Source organism: Bufo gargarizans, chromosome 7, assembly GCF_014858855.1.
Source record: "Bufo gargarizans isolate SCDJY-AF-19 chromosome 7, ASM1485885v1, whole genome shotgun sequence".
Classification (NCBI taxonomy): Eukaryota; Metazoa; Chordata; class Amphibia; order Anura; family Bufonidae; genus Bufo; species Bufo gargarizans.
The window spans coordinates 91,827,466-91,847,987 of record NC_058086.1 but is presented as its reverse complement, the minus strand read 5'-3'; positions in this window follow the sequence as shown (position 1 = coordinate 91,847,987).

Sequence of the window (20,522 nt, the reverse complement as noted above, 5' to 3'; positions counted from 1 at the left end):
TTTCTTGTTCTGGGTTGAAATACAATTCCCAATTTAGCAATTTCATAATTTAGTGGTTTCTGCTATATCAGAGCTATTTGAAATCTATCCCTAAAAGGGTATATAATATTCAAGGTGCACATTGGGTCATTCAGAATAACTTCACACACACCCGCTACTGTGTATTTCCAAGTCTAATTCTGTCACTAAACCCATACCTGTCACCCAGCGCCTAAATACTAGGCCTCAAATTTATATCCAGCTAAATCTGTCCCTAGTGCTGTAGCTGGGCGAGTTATTTAGTGTCCGTTCAAGCACATTTCTTGTTCTGGGTTGAAATACAATTCCCAATTTAGCAATTTCATAATTTAGTGGTTTCTGCTATATCAGAGCTATTTGAAATCTATCCCTAAAAGGGTATATAATATTCAAGGTGCACATTGGGTCATTCAGAATAACTTCACACACACCCGCTACTGTGTATTTCCAAGTCTAATTATGTCACTAAATCCATACCGGTCACCCAGCGCCTAAATACTAGGCCTCAAATTTATATCCCGCTAAATCTGTCCTTAGTGCTGTAGCTGGGCGAGTTATTTAGTGTCCGTTCAAGCACATTTCTTGTTCTGGGTTGAAATACAATTCCCAATTTAGCAATTTCATAATTTAGTGGTTTCTGCTATATCAGAGCTATTTGAAATCTATCCCTAAAAGGGTATATAATATTCAAGGTGCACATTGGGTCATTCAGAATAACTTCACACACACCCGCTACTGTGTATTTCCAAGTCTAATTCTGTCACTAAACCCATACCTGTCACCCAGCGCCTAAATACTAGGCCTCAAATTTATATCCAGCTAAATCTGTCCTTAGTGCTGTAGCTGGGCGAGTTATTTAGTGTCCGTTCAAGCACATTTCTTGTTCTGGGTTGAAATACAATTCCCAATTTAGCAATTTCATAATTTAGTGGTTTCTGCTATATCAGAGCTATTTGAAATCTATCCCTAAAAGGGTATATAATATTCAAGGTGCACATTGGGTCATTCAGAATAACTTCACACACACCCGCTACTGTGTATTTCCAAGTCTAATTCTGTCACTAAACCCATACCTGTCACTCAGCGCCTAAATACTAGGCCTCAAATTTATATCCAGCTAAATCTGTCCCTAGTGCTGTAGCTGGGCGAGTTATTTAGTGTCCGTTCAAGCACATTTCTTGTTCTGGGTTGAAATACAATTCCCAATTTAGCAATTTCATAATTTAGTGGTTTCTGCTATATCAGAGCTATTTGAAATCTATCCCTAAAAGGGTATATAATATTCAAGGTGCACATTGGGTCATTCAGAATAACTTCACACACACCCGCTACTGTGTATTTCCAAGTCTAATTCTGTCACTAAACCCATACCTGTCACCCAGCGCCTAAATACTAGGCCTCAAATTTATATCCAGCTAAATCTGTCCCTAGTGCTGTAGCTGGGCGAGTTATTTAGTGTCCGTTCAAGCACATTTCTTGTTCTGGGTTGAAATACAATTCCCAATTTAGCAATTTCATAATTTAGTGGTTTCTGCTATATCAGAGCTATTTGAAATCTATCCCTAAAAGGGTATATAATATTCAAGGTGCACATTGGGTCATTCAGAATAACTTCACACACACCCGCTACTGTGTATTTCCAAGTCTAATTCTGTCACTAAATCCATACCGGTCACCCAGCGCCTAAATACTAGGCCTCAAATTTATATCCCGCTAAATCTGTCCTTAGTGCTGTAGCTGGGCGAGTTATTTAGTGTCCGTTCAAGCACATTTCTTGTTCTGGGTTGAAATACAATTCCCAATTTAGCAATTTCATAATTTAGTGGTTTCTGCTATATCAGAGCTATTTGAAATCTATCCCTAAAAGGGTATATAATATTCAAGGTGCACATTGGGTCATTCAGAATAACTTCACACACACCCGCTACTGTGTATTTCCAAGTCTAATTCTGTCACTAAACCCATACCTGTCACCCAGCGCCTAAATACTAGGCCTCAAATTTATATCCAGCTAAATCTGTCCTTAGTGCTGTAGCTGGGCGAGTTATTTAGTGTCCGTTCAAGCACATTTCTTGTTCTGGGTTGAAATACAATTCCCAATTTAGCAATTTCATAATTTAGTGGTTTCTGCTATATCAGAGCTATTTGAAATCTATCCCTAAAAGGGTATATAATATTCAAGGTGCACATTGGGTCATTCAGAATAACTTCACACACACCCGCTACTGTGTATTTCCAAGTCTAATTCTGTCACTAAACCCATACCTGTCACCCAGCGCCTAAATACTAGGCCTCAAATTTATATCCAGCTAAATCTGTCCCTAGTGCTGTAGCTGGGCGAGTTATTTAGTGTCCGTTCAAGCACATTTCTTGTTCTGGGTTGAAATACAATTCCCAATTTAGCAATTTCATAATTTAGTGGTTTCTGCTATATCAGAGCTATTTGAAATCTATCCCTAAAAGGGTATATAATATTCAAGGTGCACATTGGGTCATTCAGAATAACTTCACACACACCCGCTACTGTGTATTTCCAAGTCTAATTCTGTCACTAAACCCATACCTGTCACCCAGCGCCTAAATACTAGGCCTCAAATTTATATCCAGCTAAATCTGTCCCTAGTGCTGTAGCTGGGCGAGTTATTTAGTGTCCGTTCAAGCACATTTCTTGTTCTGGGTTGAAATACAATTCCCAATTTAGCAATTTCATAATTTAGTGGTTTCTGCTATATCAGAGCTATTTGAAATCTATCCCTAAAAGGGTATATAATATTCAAGGTGCACATTGGGTCATTCAGAATAACTTCACACACACCCGCTACTGTGTATTTCCAAGTCTAATTCTGTCACTAAATCCATACCGGTCACCCAGCGCCTAAATACTAGGCCTCAAATTTATATCCCGCTAAATCTGTCCTTAGTGCTGTAGCTGGGCGAGTTATTTAGTGTCCGTTCAAGCACATTTCTTGTTCTGGGTTGAAATACAATTCCCAATTTAGCAATTTCATAATTTAGTGGTTTCTGCTATATCAGAGCTATTTGAAATCTATCCCTAAAAGGGTATATAATATTCAAGGTGCACATTGGGTCATTCAGAATAACTTCACACACACCCGCTACTGTGTATTTCCAAGTCTAATTCTGTCACTAAACCCATACCTGTCACCCAGCGCCTAAATACTAGGCCTCAAATTTATATCCAGCTAAATCTGTCCTTAGTGCTGTAGCTGGGCGAGTTATTTAGTGTCCGTTCAAGCACATTTCTTGTTCTGGGTTGAAATACAATTCCCAATTTAGCAATTTCATAATTTAGTGGTTTCTGCTATATCAGAGCTATTTGAAATCTATCCCTAAAAGGGTATATAATATTCAAGGTGCACATTGGGTCATTCAGAATAACTTCACACACACCCGCTACTGTGTATTTCCAAGTCTAATTCTGTCACTAAACCCATACCTGTCACCCAGCGCCTAAATACTAGGCCTCAAATTTATATCCAGCTAAATCTGTCCCTAGTGCTGTAGCTGGGCGAGTTATTTAGTGTCCGTTCAAGCACATTTCTTGTTCTGGGTTGAAATACAATTCCCAATTTAGCAATTTCATAATTTAGTGGTTTCTGCTATATCAGAGCTATTTGAAATCTATCCCTAAAAGGGTATATAATATTCAAGGTGCACATAGGGTCATTCAGAATAACTTCACACACACGCTTCTGTGCATTTCCAAGTCTAATTCTGTCACTAAATCCATACCGGTCACCCAGCGCTTAAATACTAGGCCTCAAATTTATATCCCGCTGAATTTGAATACAATACATTGGGCCAAATAATATATTTGTTGTTGTGGTGAACCATAACAATGAGAAAAACATCTAGTAAGGGACGCGGACGTGGACATGGTCGTGGTGGTGTTAGTGGACCCTCTGGTGCTGGGAGAGGACGTGGCCGTTCTGCCACATCCACACGTCCTAGTGTACCAACTACCTCAGGTCCCAGTAGCCGCCAGAATTTACAGCGATATATGGTGGGGCCCAATGCCGTTCTAAGGATGGTAAGGCCTGAGCAGGTACAGGCATTAGTCAATTGGGTGGCCGACAGTGGATCCAGCACGTTCACATTATCTCCCACCCAGTCTTCTGCAGAAAGCGCACAGATGGCGCCTGAAAACCAACCCCATCAGTCTGTCACATCACCCCCATGCATACCAGGGAAACTGTCTCAGCCTCAAGTTATGCAGCAGTCTCTTATGCTGTTTGAAGACTCCTCTGGCAGGGTTTCCCAAGGGCATCCACCTAGCCCTTCCCCAGCGGTGAAAGACATAGAATGCACTGACGCACAACCACTTATGTTTCCTGATGATGAGGACATGGGAATACCACCTCAGCATGTCTCTGATGATGACGAAACACAGGTGCCAACTGCTGCGTCTTTCTGCAGTGTGCAGACTGAACAGGAGGTCAGGGATCAAGACTGGGTGGAAGACGATGCAGGGGACGATGAGGTCCTAGACCCCACATGGAATGAAGGTCGTGCCACTGACTTCCACAGTTCGGAGGAAGAGGCAGTGGTGATACCGAGCCAACAGCGTAGCAAAAGAGGGAGCAGTGGGCAAAAGCAGAACACCCGCCGCCAAGAGACTCCGCCTGCTACTGACCGCCGCCATCTGGGACCGAGCACCCCAAAGGCAGCTTCAAGGAGTTCCCTGGCATGGCACTTCTTCAAACAATGTGCTGACGACAAGACCCGAGTGGTTTGCACGCTGTGCCATCAGAGCCTGAAGCGAGGCATTAACGTTCTGAACCTGAGCACAACCTGCATGACCAGGCACCTGCATGCAAAGCATGAACTGCAGTGGAGTAAACACCTTAAAACCAAGGAAGTCACTCAGGCTCCCCCTGCTACCTCTTCTGCTGCTGCCGCCTCGGCCTATTCTGCTGCTGCCGCCTCGGCCTCTTCCTCCGCCTCTGGAGGAACGTTGGCACCTGCCGCCCAGCAAACAGGGGATGTACCACCAACACCACCACCACCACCTCCGTCACCAAGCGTCTCAACCATGTCACACGCCAGCGTTCAGCTCTCCATCTCACAAACATTTGATAGAAAGCGTAAATTCCCACCTAGCCACCCTCGATCCCTGGCCCTGAATGCCAGCATTTCTAAACTACTGGCCTATGAAATGCTGTCATTTAGGCTGGTGGACACAGACAGCTTCAAACAGCTCATGTCGCTTGCTGTCCCACAGTATGTTGTTCCCAGCCGGCACTACTTCTCCAAGAGAGCCGTGCCTTCCCTGCACAACCAAGTATCCGATAAAATCAAGTGTGCACTGCGCAACGCCATCTGTGGCAAGGTCCACCTAACCACAGATACGTGGACCAGTAAGCACGGCCAGGGACGCTATATCTCCCTAACTGCACACTGGGTAAATGTAGTGGCAGCTGGGCCCCAGGCGGAGAGCTGTTTGGCGCACGTCCTTCCGCCGCCAAGGATCGCAGGGCAACATTCTTTGCCTCCTGTTGCCACCTCCTCCTTCTCGGCTTCCTCCTCCTCTTCTTCCACCTGCTCATCCAGTCAGCCACACACCTTCACCACCAACTTCAGCACAGCCCGGGGTAAACGTCAGCAGGCCATTCTGAAACTCATATGTTTGGGGGACAGGCCCCACACCGCACAGGAGTTGTGGCGGGGTATAGAACAACAGACCGACGAGTGGTTGCTGCCGGTGAGCCTCAAGCCCGGCCTGGTGGTGTGTGATAATGGGCGAAATCTCGTTGCAGCTCTGGGACTAGCCAATTTGACGCACATCCCTTGCTTGGCGCATGTGCTGAATTTGGTGGTGCAGAAGTTCATTCACAACTACCCCGACATGTCAGAGCTGCTGCATAAAGTGCGGGCCGTCTGTTCGCGCTTCCGGCGTTCACATCCTGCTGCTGCTCGCCTGTCTGCGCTACAGCGTAACTTCGGCCTTCCCGCTCACCGCCTCATATGCGACGTGCCCACCAGGTGGAACTCCACCTTGCACATGCTGGACAGACTGTGCGAGCAGCAGCAGGCCATAGTGGAGTTTCAGCTGCAGCACGCACGGGTCAGTCGCACTACAGAACAGCACCACTTCACCACCAATGACTGGGCCTCCATGCGAGACCTGTGTGCCCTGTTGCGCTGTTTCGAGTACTCCACCAACATGGCCAGTGGCGATGACACCGTTATCAGCGTTACAATACCACTTCTATGTCTCCTTGAGAAAACACTTAGGGCGATGATGGAAGAGGAGGTGGCCCAGGAGGAGGAGGAGGAGGAAGAGGGGTCATTTTTAGCACTTTCAGGCCAGTCTCTTCGAAGTGACTCAGAGGGAGGTTTTTGGCAACAGCAGAGGCCAGGTACAAATGTGGCCAGACAGGGCCCACTACTGGAGGACGAGGAGGACGAGGATGAGGAGGAGGTGGAGGAGGATGAGGATGAAGCATGGTCACAGCGGGGTGGCACCCAACGCAGCTCGGGTCCATCACTGGTGCGTGGCTGGGGGGAAAGGCAGGACGATGACGATACGCCTCCCACAGAGGACAGCTTGTCCTTATCCCTGGGCAGCCTGGCACACATGAGCGACTACATGCTGCAGTGCCTGCGCAACGACAGCAGAGTTGCCCACATTTTAACCTGTGCGGACTACTGGGTTGCCACCCTGCTGGATCCACGCTACAAAGACAATGTGCCCACCTTACTTCCTGCACTGGAGCGTGATAGGAAGATGCGCGAGTACAAGCGCACGTTGGTAGACGCGCTACTGAGAGCATTCCCAAATGTCACAGGGGAACAAGTGGAAGCCCAAGGCCAAGGCAGAGGAGGAGCAAGAGGTCGCCAAGGCAGCTGTGTCACGGCCAGCTCCTCTGAGGGCAGGGTTAGCATGGCAGAGATGTGGAAAACTTTTGTCAACACGCCACAGCTAACTGCACCACCACCTGATACGCAACGTGTTAGCAGGAGGCAACATTTCACTAACATGGTGGAACAGTACGTGTGCACACCCCTCCACGTACTGACTGATGGTTCGGCCCCATTCAACTTCTGGGTCTCTAAATTGTCCACGTGGCCAGAGCTAGCCTTTTATGCCTTGGAGGTGCTGGCCTGCCCGGCAGCCAGCGTTTTGTCTGAACGTGTATTCAGCACGGCAGGGGGCGTCATTACAGACAAACGCAGCCGCCTGTCTACAGCCAATGTGGACAAGCTGACGTTCATAAAAATGAACCAGGCATGGATCCCACAGGACCTGTCCGTCCCTTGTCCAGATTAGACATTAACTACCTCCCCATAACCATATATTATTGGACTCCAGGGCACTTCCTCATTCAATCCTATTTTTATTTTCATTTTACCATTATATTGCGAGGCTACCCAAAGTTGAATGAACCTCTCCTCTGCCTGTGTGCTAGGCCTAAATATATGCCAATGGACTGTTGCAGTGGTGGCTGACATGAAGCCTGATTCTCTGCTATGACATGCAGACTAATTCTCTGCTGACATGAAGCCAGATTGTCTGTTACGGGAACTCTCTGCTCTGCCTGTGTGCTAGGCCTAAATATATGCCAATGGACTGTTGCAGTGGTGGGTGACGTGAAGCCTCATTCTCTGCTATGACATGCAGACTGATTCTCTGCTGACATGAAGCCAGATTGTCTGTTACGGGACCTCTCTGCTCTGCCTGTGTGCTAGGCCTAAATATATGCCAATGGACTGTTGCAGTGGTGGGTGACGTGAAGCCTGATTCTCTGCTATGACATGCAGACTGATTCTCTGCTGTCATGAAGCCAGATTGTCTGTTACAGGACCTCTCTGCTCTGCCTGTGTGCTAGGCCTAAATATATGCCAATGGACTGTTGCAGTGGTGGGTGACGTGAAGCCTCATTCTCTGCTATGACATGCAGACTGATTCTCTGCTGACATGAAGCCAGATCGTCTGTTACGGGACCTCTCTGCTCTGCCTGTGTGTGTGCTGGGCCTAAATATATGCCAATGGACTGTTGCAGTGGTGGCTGACGTGAAGCCTCATTCTCTGCTATGACATGCAGACTGATTCTCTGCTGACATGAACCCAGATTGTCTGTTACGGGACCTCTCTCCTCTGCCTGTGTGCTAGGCCTAAATATATGCCAATGGACTGTTGCAGTGGTGGCTGACGTGAAGCCTGATTCTCTGCTATGACATGCAGACTGATTCTCTGCTGACATGAACCCAGATTGTCTGTTACGGGACCTCTCTCCTCTGCCTGTGTGCTAGGCCTAAATATATGCCAATGGACTGTTGCAGTGGTGGCTGACGTGAAGCCTCATTCTCTGCTATGACATGCAGACTAATTCTCTGCTGACATGAAGCCAGATTGTCTGTTACGGGACCTCTCTCCTCTGCCTGGGTGCTGGGCCTAAATTTATGACAATGGACTGTTGCAGTGGTGGCTGACGTGAAGCCTGATTCTCTGCTATGACATGCAGACTGATTCTCTGCTGACATGAAGCCAGATCCTCTGTTACGGGACCTCTCTCCTCTGCCTGTGTGTGTGCTGGGCCTAAATATATGCCAATGGACTGTTGCAGTGGTGGCTGACGTGAAGCCTCATTCTCTGCTATGACATGCAGACTGATTCTCTGCTGACATGAAGCCAGATTCTCTGTTACGGGACCTCTCTCCTCTGCCTGTGTGTGTGCTGGGCCTAAATATATGCCAATGGACTGTTGCAGTGGTGGCTGACGTGAAGCCTCATTCTCTGCTATGACATGCAGACTGATTCTCTGCTGACATGAAGCCAGATTCTCTGTTACGGGACCTCTCTCCTCTGCCTGTGTGTGTGCTGGGCCTAAATATATGCCAATGGACTGTTGCAGTGGTGGCTGACGTGAAGCCTCATTCTCTGCTATGACATGCAGACTGATTCTCTGCTGACATGAAGACAGATTCTCTGTTACGGGACCTCCCTCCTCTGCCTGGGTGCTGGGCCTAAATATATGCCAATGGACTGTTGCAGTGGTGGCTGACGTGAAGCCTCATTCTCTGCTATGACATGCAGACTGATTCTCTGCTGACATGAAGCCAGATTCTCTGTTACTGGACCTCTCTCCTCTGCCTGTGTGTGTGCTGGGCCTAAATATATGCCAATGGACTGTTGCAGTGGTGGCTGACGTGAAGCCTCATTCTCTGCTATGACATGCAGACTGATTCTCTGCTGACATGAAGCCAGATTGTCTGTTACGGGACCTCTCTCCTCTGCCTGTGTGTGTGCTGGGCCTAAATATATGCCAATGGACTGTTGCAGTGGTGGCTGACGTGAAGCCTCATTCTCTGCTATGACATGCAGACTAATTCTCTGCTGACATGAAGACAGATTCTCTGTTACGGGACCTCTCTCCTCTGCCTGGGTGCCGGGGCCTAAATATCTGAGAATGGACTGTTCCAGTGGTGGGTGACGGGAAGCCAGATTCTCTGCTATGGAACCTCTCTCCAATTGATTTTGGTTAATTTTTATTTATTTAATTTTTATTTTAATTCATTTCCCTATCCACATTTGTTTGCAGGGGATTTACCTACATGTTGCTGCCTTTTGCAGCCCTCTAGCTCTTTCCTGGGCTGTTTTACAGCCTTTTTAGTGCCGAAAAGTTCGGGTCCCCATTGACTTCAATGGGGTTCGAGTTCGGGACGAAGTTCGGATCGGGTTCGGATCCCGAACCCGAACATTTCCGGGATGTTCGGCCGAACTTCTCGAACCCGAACATCCAGGTGTTCGCTCAACTCTAATCGTTGGGACTTTAATCCTGTTGTGTGCAAAGGAATCTGTCATCGCCGCCCTGCTTGAGAGAGCAATCCTTTACAGTATATATATGGCAGGGCAGCACTCCTTACTTCAAGTGATGCAGATGATTCAGGTGCCAGCGTTATTCCCCTGGGTCCTGGGGTCAAAACACAATCTAAATAAATGTAACGCAGCACTCCTTAGATAAAAATTACAAAATTTATTCAACACATGTTGATACAGGCAATGTTTTAGCTCTCTCACAGAGCCATTATCAAGCCAAGTGAAACACATAATAAAGTGACTGTGCATATATAGGAACATTTCAGGAATAATCAGTGCTAATTTCCTGTTTAATTCCATACTGGTGCATATAAAAACTCCATACAAAACAATTCATTCTCTTGTGACAATTCATAGTGCAGCAACCATCGGATCCCCTCAGGTATAGTGTATCACATTTCCGTGATTGTCTTCAATTTCATAGTGCTTCATGTACTGTATACTCATGTTTTCCCAAATAGTGATAGTGATTAAAACATCCATGGCTTGCTCCAACATAATTCACACCTGTAAGAAAACCGCAACACAGGAATCCACAAATTCAGTTACCTTATGCTCTCACAGCACTACAGGTCCTTCTAAAAAAATTAGCATATTGTGATAAAGTTCATTATTTTCTGTAATGTACTGATAAACATTAGACTTTCATATATTTTAGATTCATTACACACAACTGAAGTAGTTCAAGCCTTTTATTGTTTTAATATTGATGATTTTGGCATACAGCTCATGAAAACCCAAAATTCCTATTAAAAAAAATTACCATATTTCATCCGACCAATAAAAGAAAAGTGTTTTTAATACAAAAAAAGTCAACCTTCAAATAATTATGTTCAGTTATGCACTCAATACTTGGTCGGGAATCCTTTTGCAGAAATGACTGCTTCAATGCGGCGTGGCATGGAGGCAATCAGCCTGTGGCACTGCTGAGGTGTTATGGAGGCCCAGGATGCTTCGATAGCGGCCTTAAGCTCATCCAGAGTGTTGGGTCTTGCGTCTCTCAACTTTCTCTTCCCAATATCCCACAGATTCTCTATGGGGTTCAGGTCAGGAGAGTTGGCAGGCCAATTGAGCACAGTAATACCATGGTCAGTAAACCATTTACCAGTGGTTTTGGCACTGTGAGCAGGTGCCAGGTCGTGCTGAAAAATGAAATCTTCATCTCCATAAAGCTTTTCAGCAGATGGAAGCATAAAGTGCTCCAAAATCTCCTGATAGCTAGCTGCATTGACCCTGCCCTTGATAAAACACAGTGGACCAACACCAGCAGCTGACACGGCACCCCAGACCATCACTGACTGTGGGTACTTGACACTGGACTTCAGGCATTTTGGCATTTCCCTCTCCCCAGTCTTCCTCCAGACTCTGGCACCTTGATTTCCGAATGACATGCAAAATTTGCTTTCATCCGAAAAAAGTACTTTGGACCACTGAGCAACAGTCCAGTGCTGCTTCTCTGTAGCCCAGGTCAGGCGCTTCTGCCGCTGTTTCTGGTTCAAAAGTGGCTTGACCTGGGGAATGCGGCACCTGTAGCCCATTTCCTGCATACGCCTGTGTACGGTGGCTCTGGATGTTTCTACTCCAGACTCAGTCCACTGCTTACGCAGGTCCCCCAAGGTCTGGAATCGGTCCTTCTCCACAATCTTCCTCAGGGTCCGGTCACCTCTTCTCGTTGTGCAGCGTTTTCTGCCACACTTTTTCCTTCCCACAGACTTCCCACTGAGGTGCCTTGATACAGCACTCTGGGAACAGCCTATTCGTTCAGAAATTTCTTTCTGTGTCTTACCCTCTTGCTTGAGAGTGTCAATGATGGCCTTCTGGACAGCAGTCAGGTCAGCAGTCTTACCCATGATTGCAGTTTTGAGTAATGAACCAGGCTGGGAGTTTTTAAAAGCCTCAGGAATCTTTTGCAGGTGTTTAGAGTTAATTAGTTGATTCAGATGATTAGGTTAATAGCTCGTTTAGAGAACCTTTTCATGATATGCTAATTTTTTTAGATAGGAATTTTGGGTTTTCATGAGCTGTATGCCAAAATCATCAATCTTAAAACAATAAAAGGCTTGAACTACTTCAGTTGTGTGTAAATGAATCTAAAATATATGAAAGTCTAATGTTTATCAGTACATTACAGAAAATAATGAACTCACAATATGCTAATTTTTTTTGAAGGACCTGTATATCACAGATGGAGCGTTCCCCCATCTCGGCATGTCTCTCTGTACACTGCGCCTGCACTGCCCTCATACCGCCGTGCGTCATCACCCGGTGTTAGAGGCAGGCCAATCTCGCAGCATGCTCTCACAGCGCTACATTAAAGATGGAGCGTTCCCCCAACTCGGCGTGTCTCCCTGTTCACTACGCCTGAGCCACCATCGCATTGCATCTGATACACTATACCTGAGGGGATCCGATGGTTGCTGCACTCTGAATTGTCACAAGAGAATGAATTGTTTTGTATGGAGTTTTTATATGCACCAGTATGGAATTAAACAGGAATTTAGCACTGATTACTTCCTGAAATGTTCCTATATATGCACAGTCACTTTATTATGTGTTTCACTTGGCTTGATAATGGCTCTGTGAGAGAGCTGAAACGTTGCCTGTATCAACATGTGTTGAATAAATTTTGTAATTTTTCACATTTTATCTAAGGAGTGCTGCGTTACATTTATTTGGATTGTGTTTGGACCCCAGGACCCAGGGGAATAACGCTGGCACCAGAATCATCTGCATCACTTGAAGTAAGGAGTGCTGCCCTGCCATCTTTTAGATAAACTTTTGGTCTTCAAGGCTTTGCACCTGTGGAAAAAGGTCTGTTGTGGACCTGCAAGTTCATTGCAATAAGGTATGGAGAATTCTACAGTTAACCATGAAGCACATGTTTTTTCATACAATGACTCGGATGTGGAAAGGATTATGGGAGTGGTAGAGGGTGAGGCCATCTTTTTGAATGTACCCTCAGTAACCAATTTCAAAAGGGACTATGAGAATGTGACAAAAAAGAATCTTTCGCTTGAATTACATTTGTTAAAACTGGCACAATATCATAAACATAACCGGATCCCGAGAGGGATAAGGACACGGTTGAAACCTAATATGTTTACACAAGATGCTGAGTTTCGTGCCAAATTTGAGGCCATTTCTAACAAATATGCACTTGATATTATTCTCCTTAATATTAAATATCTGCAGAAGGATGTGCTGGCATCTAAAGAGAGGATGCAAGTTCTTGAAAAAATTATTGAGAACTAATACGACATCAGATGAGTGGGTGGCCTTTCTGCAAAAGCAACAATCTTTTTTATCTAAAATGCGCAATGAATTGGATGATACAAAACGTGCAAAATGGTATATCGTAAGAGTATATGTATGGGAGGAGACACAAAATAACGCAAGGACATATCCAAAAAGACCTTATAAGAAGTTTCAGGATTCCAGGTGTGATACGAAGGGTCAACAGGAGGAAAATGAGCTGAATACCAACAAGTTGGTTCATGTTCCTTTTTTAGGAGACAGCTGTTCCCCCACGGAAACCGTACAAGGAGGGGAGGATGTCATCACCATCGATCCCGGAAGAAACAAGCCACAACGTCCACAGAGACAAATGACTTCCAAAATACAGGGAAAGAAATAAGTCCACATAATGCAGTGGTAAATATATCATCATATGAGTTAAATATTACGGAAATTAAAGTGTTAAATAAGGGGTTGTCATTTTGTCCACAGTCTAAAATGGATTGGTTCCAGCTGGAGTTGGACTGAGGGTGTGGTTCGACTCCAACTACGCTGGTAACAGAGTAGATGTGGTGCCCTGTGCACAGGGAGATCCACTGACTTACCTTTGATTAATTCACATGTCATGGAGTCCTTCATTGAGTGTGTTAAGAGGGATATCACTGAGCTTAAGGATGGGCTACGTGGTACCCCATTAACTAAACCCAATATTACTACTGAGGAAATGCATGCTTTGCAGGGGTTGTCCAATAACCACGATTTCACCATAAAACCCGCAGACAAGGGCAGTGGGATCGTGGTGCTGGACACATCCAAATACGTTCAAGAGATAGAACGTCAATTATAGAAAGGAGACACATGAATTGTTAAAGAGGGATTCTAAGTTTGGCATTGCTAAGAGGATAGAGGTGATACTAACAAAAGCTGAAAAGGAAGGGATTATAGACAAACTGAAAGAATTTTTGATTGTTAAGTCGCCTGTTGTCCCTTTGATATATGTATTGCCTAAAATACATAAAAGTTTAGATAACCCTCCAGGACGCCCGATTATTTCTGGGAGGGAATCTATCCTGTCCAATATTGCTAAATTTTTGGACAGAGCATTAAGGGAATTTGCTATTGGGGAAAAATCATATGTCAGGGACACAGGCGATTTTTTTGGAGAAGATATTAACATTTTGGCGTCATTTGATATAGTGTCCCTCTATACATCCATTGACCATGGAGAGGGATTGCGAGCTGTGGGTAGGGCACTAGAAGGATCTACGTATTCTGTACAGAGTAAACGCTTTCTTCTGGATCTCTTGGAACTTACATTGAGGTGCAATTATTTTGGGTTCCAGGACAGATTTTGTTTGCAGCGGGTGGGCGTGGCTATGGGCTCTAATGTCGCGCCCACTTATGCAAATATCTTTGTTCTCTTGAGGAGCGCCTTGTCTATGTATCTCCCCACTATAGACATGTGCTTATGTGGTGGAAGTACATAGACGACGTGTTCCTCATCTGGACTGGAACCCAAGATGCTCTATCTGAGTTTCATGTGTTCCTTAATAATATGGATGAACATATCAAGTTCACATTAGTGGCATCCAGTGAAAGAGTACAATTTCTGGATACACAGGTGTGTATATAAAGAATGGACAGTTGCATTTTTATCAGTTAAGGAAACTGATAAAAATACTCTGTTACAATATACAAGCTGTCATCCGACTAGGATGATTAAATCGCTCCCATATAGTCAGATGTTGCGGGTTAAAAGGATTGTAGATGAGGAAGATCATTTAAATAAAGCCTTGGAAAAAATGGGGGACTCGTTCCTAGAAAGGAGATATCCCTCAACATTAGTGAAGGGGCATATTAATAAAGTAAAATCGATCCCTAACCGGGTACCGTTTGTATCCACATACAATGAAGACAGTCTCAAAGTGGAACATATCATTAGGCGACACTGGGGTATACTACAGAGTGGGTACCCGAACATGTTGGCTTTTAAAGAGGCCCCACTGATGTCAAGAGGCCCCACTGATGTCCTATAGAAGGACACGAAACATCAAAGATAGAGTGGTGAGGACGAGTGTTCCAGAACAAGTACGCTAACGACAGACTTTTTTCAAAACTAAAAACAATGGCAGTTATCCCTGCCTGAATTGTGTAAACTAAATTGATGCAAAAAGGGAAGGAGTTTGTACATCCAGCAACAGGAGAAAAGTGTGTAATTAGACATTATCTTACCTGTGATTCTTCGTGGGTGGTGTACGTCTTGTGGTGCCCTTGCAAGCTGCTGTATGTGGGGGAGACAACCATAGACGTGAAGACACGTTTGAACAATCACAGGTTTAGTGTTAGAAATTAGAGGAAAGACCTCCTGGTATCTAAACACTTTAGTGAGTACAAACATAAGGAACAGGAATTTAGGTTTATGATATTTGATCATGTGGCTATGCCAAAGAGGGGGGGAGACAGGGTGTCGCTGCAAAAAAAAAAAAATGCTAATTGAGGTGGCGTCACCGCCAGATCTCTGAGAAGCTCTGACAGACGTTCTTCAGTACCTCTTGCTTGAGGTTCTTTTGTTTTGCTTTTGTTTTGTCATCTCGTTTCCCTTTCTCAGCTGTCATCTAGTTGCACTGATTGCATCCCTTTTATATCCCCTCCCATACTGCATCACTTTGCGGTTTATACCTTCCTGGTTTGTGCTCACTGCTAGATGCTGCAACTGCTGGTTTCTCAGATAATTCTTTTCCTTTATTTGTGTTTTCCTGTTGGCTTGATTCTAGGTGACCCTGACTCCCTCCGTATTAAGTGCAGGGAGCCGGTGGTCGTGTCCCCTCACTATTGTAGGGTTTTCAGGTGTCACTCAGTCTAGGTACGAGGGCATGCAACTTTCTATAATTAAGATCTTTGCATGGGTTGAGCAGTCAGGGAGAGCTCTAGGGCTTTTATAGGGCTCACCCATATGTTCCTTAGTTTGGGATCAAGTCAGTTGGATCTTTATTTGTGACTTCTAGTTTTCTGCAACACCATCCGTGACAGGTGGATCCATCTCTTGGATACACTCAAACCTAAAGGGTTAAAAATAGAATTTAGAGTGACCTCAGGAATGATCAACTGAAGTATGTAGTGGATGGCGCACAAATTACTGCTACCCTGGTGCCTGGCGACACTCGAGTTATTGTAGATGATACATTATGATATAAGGATTGTGCAACTTATTTATAATATTTTTTTATATTCCGCAGTTACTTATTGAGAGTTGTGGACACCTGTGGGAGAGATCGCTTACCCAGGTTTTATCCATTTCAGTTACCTTATAATATCGATCGTTACCATTATTACAGAGAAACTTTAATATGTGAGTATACGTATGCAAATGTTCATGTGTTAAATAAACCGGGTAGTATTCCCGGGAGGTCACATAGATTGTGGTCAATACCATATCTAATATAGTCCTCAATAAATACAGGTACTGTTTATAATGATTATGTAATTCAGGCTGGGGTCAATACAAGGTTTTATTGCTGCTTTTAGTGAATACAGCGCTTTGATGTATAGAGAAGATGCTGCGCGATGTAATACTGATGGTTGACCAGGTTTCCAGACTTGGTAACTTTGGTGCTCCTTCGGTGTTCGCCCTGTTGCAGGCGTGGGGTGCAGGGCGGGAGGCTGAGTTGGGCATGCGTGTGTTACAGTGTTGGTCCGCCCTGGGTGCCGGGTTCGTGATGCGCCGCGATGCGATGGTGTCGCAGGCATAGTGAACAGGGAGACACGCCGAGTTGGGGGAACGCTCCATCTTTAATGTAGCTCTGTGAGAGCATGCTGCGAGATTGGCCTGCCTCTAACACCGGGTGATGACGCACGGCGGTATGAGGGCAGTGCAGGCGCAGTGTACAGAGACACATGCCGAGATGGGGGAACGCTCCATCTGTCATATAGTGCCGTGAGAGCATAAGGTAACTGAATTTTATGGATTCCTGTGTTGCAGTTTTCTTACAGGTGTGAATTATGTGTGCTGCGTTACATTTATTTGGATTATACACTCACCTAAAGAATTATTAGGAACACCATACTAATACGGTGTTGGACCCCCTTTTGCCTTCATAACTGCCTTAATTCTACGTGGCATTGATTCAACAAGGTGCTGATAGCATTCTTTAGAAATGTTGGCCCATATTGATAGGATAGCATCTTGCAGTTGATGGAGATTTGAGGGATGCACATCCAGGGCACGAAGCTCCCGTTCCACCACATCCCAAAGATGCTCTATTTGGTTAAGATCTTGTGACTGTGGGGGCTATTTTAGTACAGTGAACTCATTGTCATGTTCAAGAAACCAATTTGAAATAATTCGAGCTTTGTGACATAGTGCATTATCCTGCTGGAAGTAGCCATCAGAGGATGGGTACATGGTGGTCATGAAGGGATGGACATGGTCAGAAACAATGCTTAGGTAGCCCGTGGCATTTAAACGATGGTCAATTGGCACTAAGGGGCCTAAAGTGTGCCCAGAAAACATCCCCCACACCATTACACCACCACCACCAGTCTGCATAGTGGTAACAAGGCATGATGGATACATGTTCTCATTCTGTTTACGCCAAATTCGGACTCTACCATTTGAATCGAGACTCATCAGACCAGGCAACATTTTTCCAGTCTTCAACAGTCCAATTTTGGTGGGCTTGTGCAAATTGTAGCCTCTTTTTCCTATTTGTAGTGGAGATGATTGGTACCCGGTGGGGTCTTCTGCTGTTGTAGTCCATCCGCCTCAAGGTTGTGCGTGTTGTGGCTTCACAAATGCTTTGCTGCATACCTCTGTTGTAACGAGTGGTTATTTCAGTCAACGTTGCTCTTCTATCAGCTTGAATCAGTCGGCCCATTCTCCTCTGACCTCTAACATCAACAAGGCATTTTCGCCCACAGGACTGCCGCATACTGTGTGTTTTTCCCTTTTCACACCATTCTTTGTAAACCCTAGAAATGGTTGTGCGTGAAAATCCCAGTAACTGAGCAGATTGTGAAATACTCAGACCGGCCCGTCTGGCACCAACAACCATGCCACGCTCAAAATTGCTTAAATCACCTTTCTTTCCCATTCTGACATTCAGTTTGGAGTTCAGGAGATTGTCTTGACCAGGACCACAACCCTACATGCATTGAAGCAACTGCCATGTGACTGGTTGACTAGATAATCGCATTAATGAGAAATAGAACAGGTGTTCCTAATAATTCTTTAGGTGAGTGTATATAATTTTATTACATTGTAGGGATTGAGAATTTTAACAATCTTGGACAACCCCTTTAACTTAATGTTTTTTTTTAAGGCATTTTTCCATATAGCTGCCTAGAGCTTGCTGTTTGTTTTTTTTTGTTTTTTTTAACAGCAACGGACCCAAAAAACACACCAAAATTGGGGAAATTGCATCAAAACACTATTTTTGTATTTTATACTGAGTTAGGGCTCATATATACAAACGGCGGTGTGACGAATACCACACCTTGTGCCCTCTTGACGTCGCCTTCGTCGAGCTCACGAGGCGTGGTATGGTTACAGGTTACCAAAAACGTGACGTTACGCCTTCCAGAGGAGCAAGTAAGGTCAACTTGGTACAGTTTACACAGACACCTCCTGTCCACACAGGTACAGAGAGGCAACAAGTTGAGAGAGCATTTTCACTGACGCAGTGAAAACGGCACTGTCTCAGCCCGGGTATCTGCCACCAGCTTCTCGTTTGATATAAGCCCGGTCCGCTAACAGGATTATATAGGGTGAGAAACCAACCCGAGGTAGCTTATAACTAGGCCAAAACACGGACGTGGGGATTCATGATCGAAATACAAGATGGCACAAAATTAAATTATGTATTTAATCGCCCACTAGATATAACACTATACACAGAGAATATGTAACTGACAAAACTATGCAACAAAAAAACCCCGCAAAACTATGAAACAAAAAACAACAACGCCCCTTTCCCAATATAAAACACACAAAATTGTTAAAAAAAAGGTGAAAAACAGACATATTTGGTGTTATTCTATTTATTTATTTTTACAATTTTATGTGTTTTATATTGGGAAAGGGGCGTTTTTTTTGTTGCATAGCTTTGTCAGTTGCATAGCATTGTGGTGCACCTTTCGCTGTGATTTATGTATTTTTATATTTGCATCCACACATTATCCCATCTTGTGTACGATGCTATTGTGGTGCATGACTTGCGCTGCCGACATCCTCCATTGTATGCATTTTTGCTGGGGATTGCCGTTAGCAAGAGATCACATGCAGAGGAATTGCTCCCCCAGTTATAAACATGCCACAGTGTTTGAGGTTTTTGAGCGTTGCCTCCCATTTAGTCCACTTTATTTCAGTTAATTTTTTTGTGCCTTTTTTTTTTTCCTTAACTAACTTTATTTATTACATTTAACTTTATTTATTAAATTTTTGTATTATGGAAAACACTTTTTTTACTTTTTATTTTTTCCCACTCTGGGACTTCAACTTCTGGGGGTCTTATCCCCTTTACAATGCATTAAAATAATTATTTTTAGTAATGCATTGGCTGTAAGTGTATTACTCACTGTAATACACTTACAGCTTCCTGCCTTTGAGATCCAGGGGTCTGGATCTCACAGAAGGCAGCCACGATGCCCAAGGAAGGCATCGTGCTGCCTTCCTTGCCATTGGGTCCCTGTCACAGCAGCGCGGGGACCCGATGGACAACCCGCACCTGGCAGGATACCGCACGCGCCGCAGTCGGCGCTGACTGCGGACTCGGCTGTCAGCTACTGCACCCGCCCGATCAGACTGCCATACATGTAAGTCACCGGTCCTTAAGTGACGTCCAGCTATGATGTACATGTACGGCAAGGGTCCTTAAGGGGTTAAACTTATATATAAAATCAGTTTTTTTATTTTTAACAATCATGTATTTCTTAAATGAGTTTATTACCGTCTATTGCTCATTTCTTATATTGGGCTGCCCTCTGGTGGCCAAAATAAGAATTGCAGCATGAATGCTGACGAGATTCAGAGCATTGAAAGCAACTACCGACATCCCCATTGGTTTTTGACACATTGGATGCTGTGATCTCACTTGATCACAGCATCCAAAGCCTTTATTTACCACAACTGGCATTATTGGAGTAATTAGCCGCAGGACTCTGCTGTTTCAAACCTGCCGGCCATGATGCTCGCTGCATGTGCAAGCGGGCGCAATGTTTACACATCGCTATGGCGCCGTACATGTAGCTGGTAGCGAAAAGGTTAAAGTCCTATTACACTGAGTGATTTTCAGGCCAATTATTGGGAAGGAGTGTTCATAAGAATACTCATTCCTGATAATTAGCCCGTATCAGCCAATAAATGAACACTCTCTTGGTTGTTGGCTCATTTTCATCGTTCATCAGAATGAAGGATGCCGATTACCCACATGTG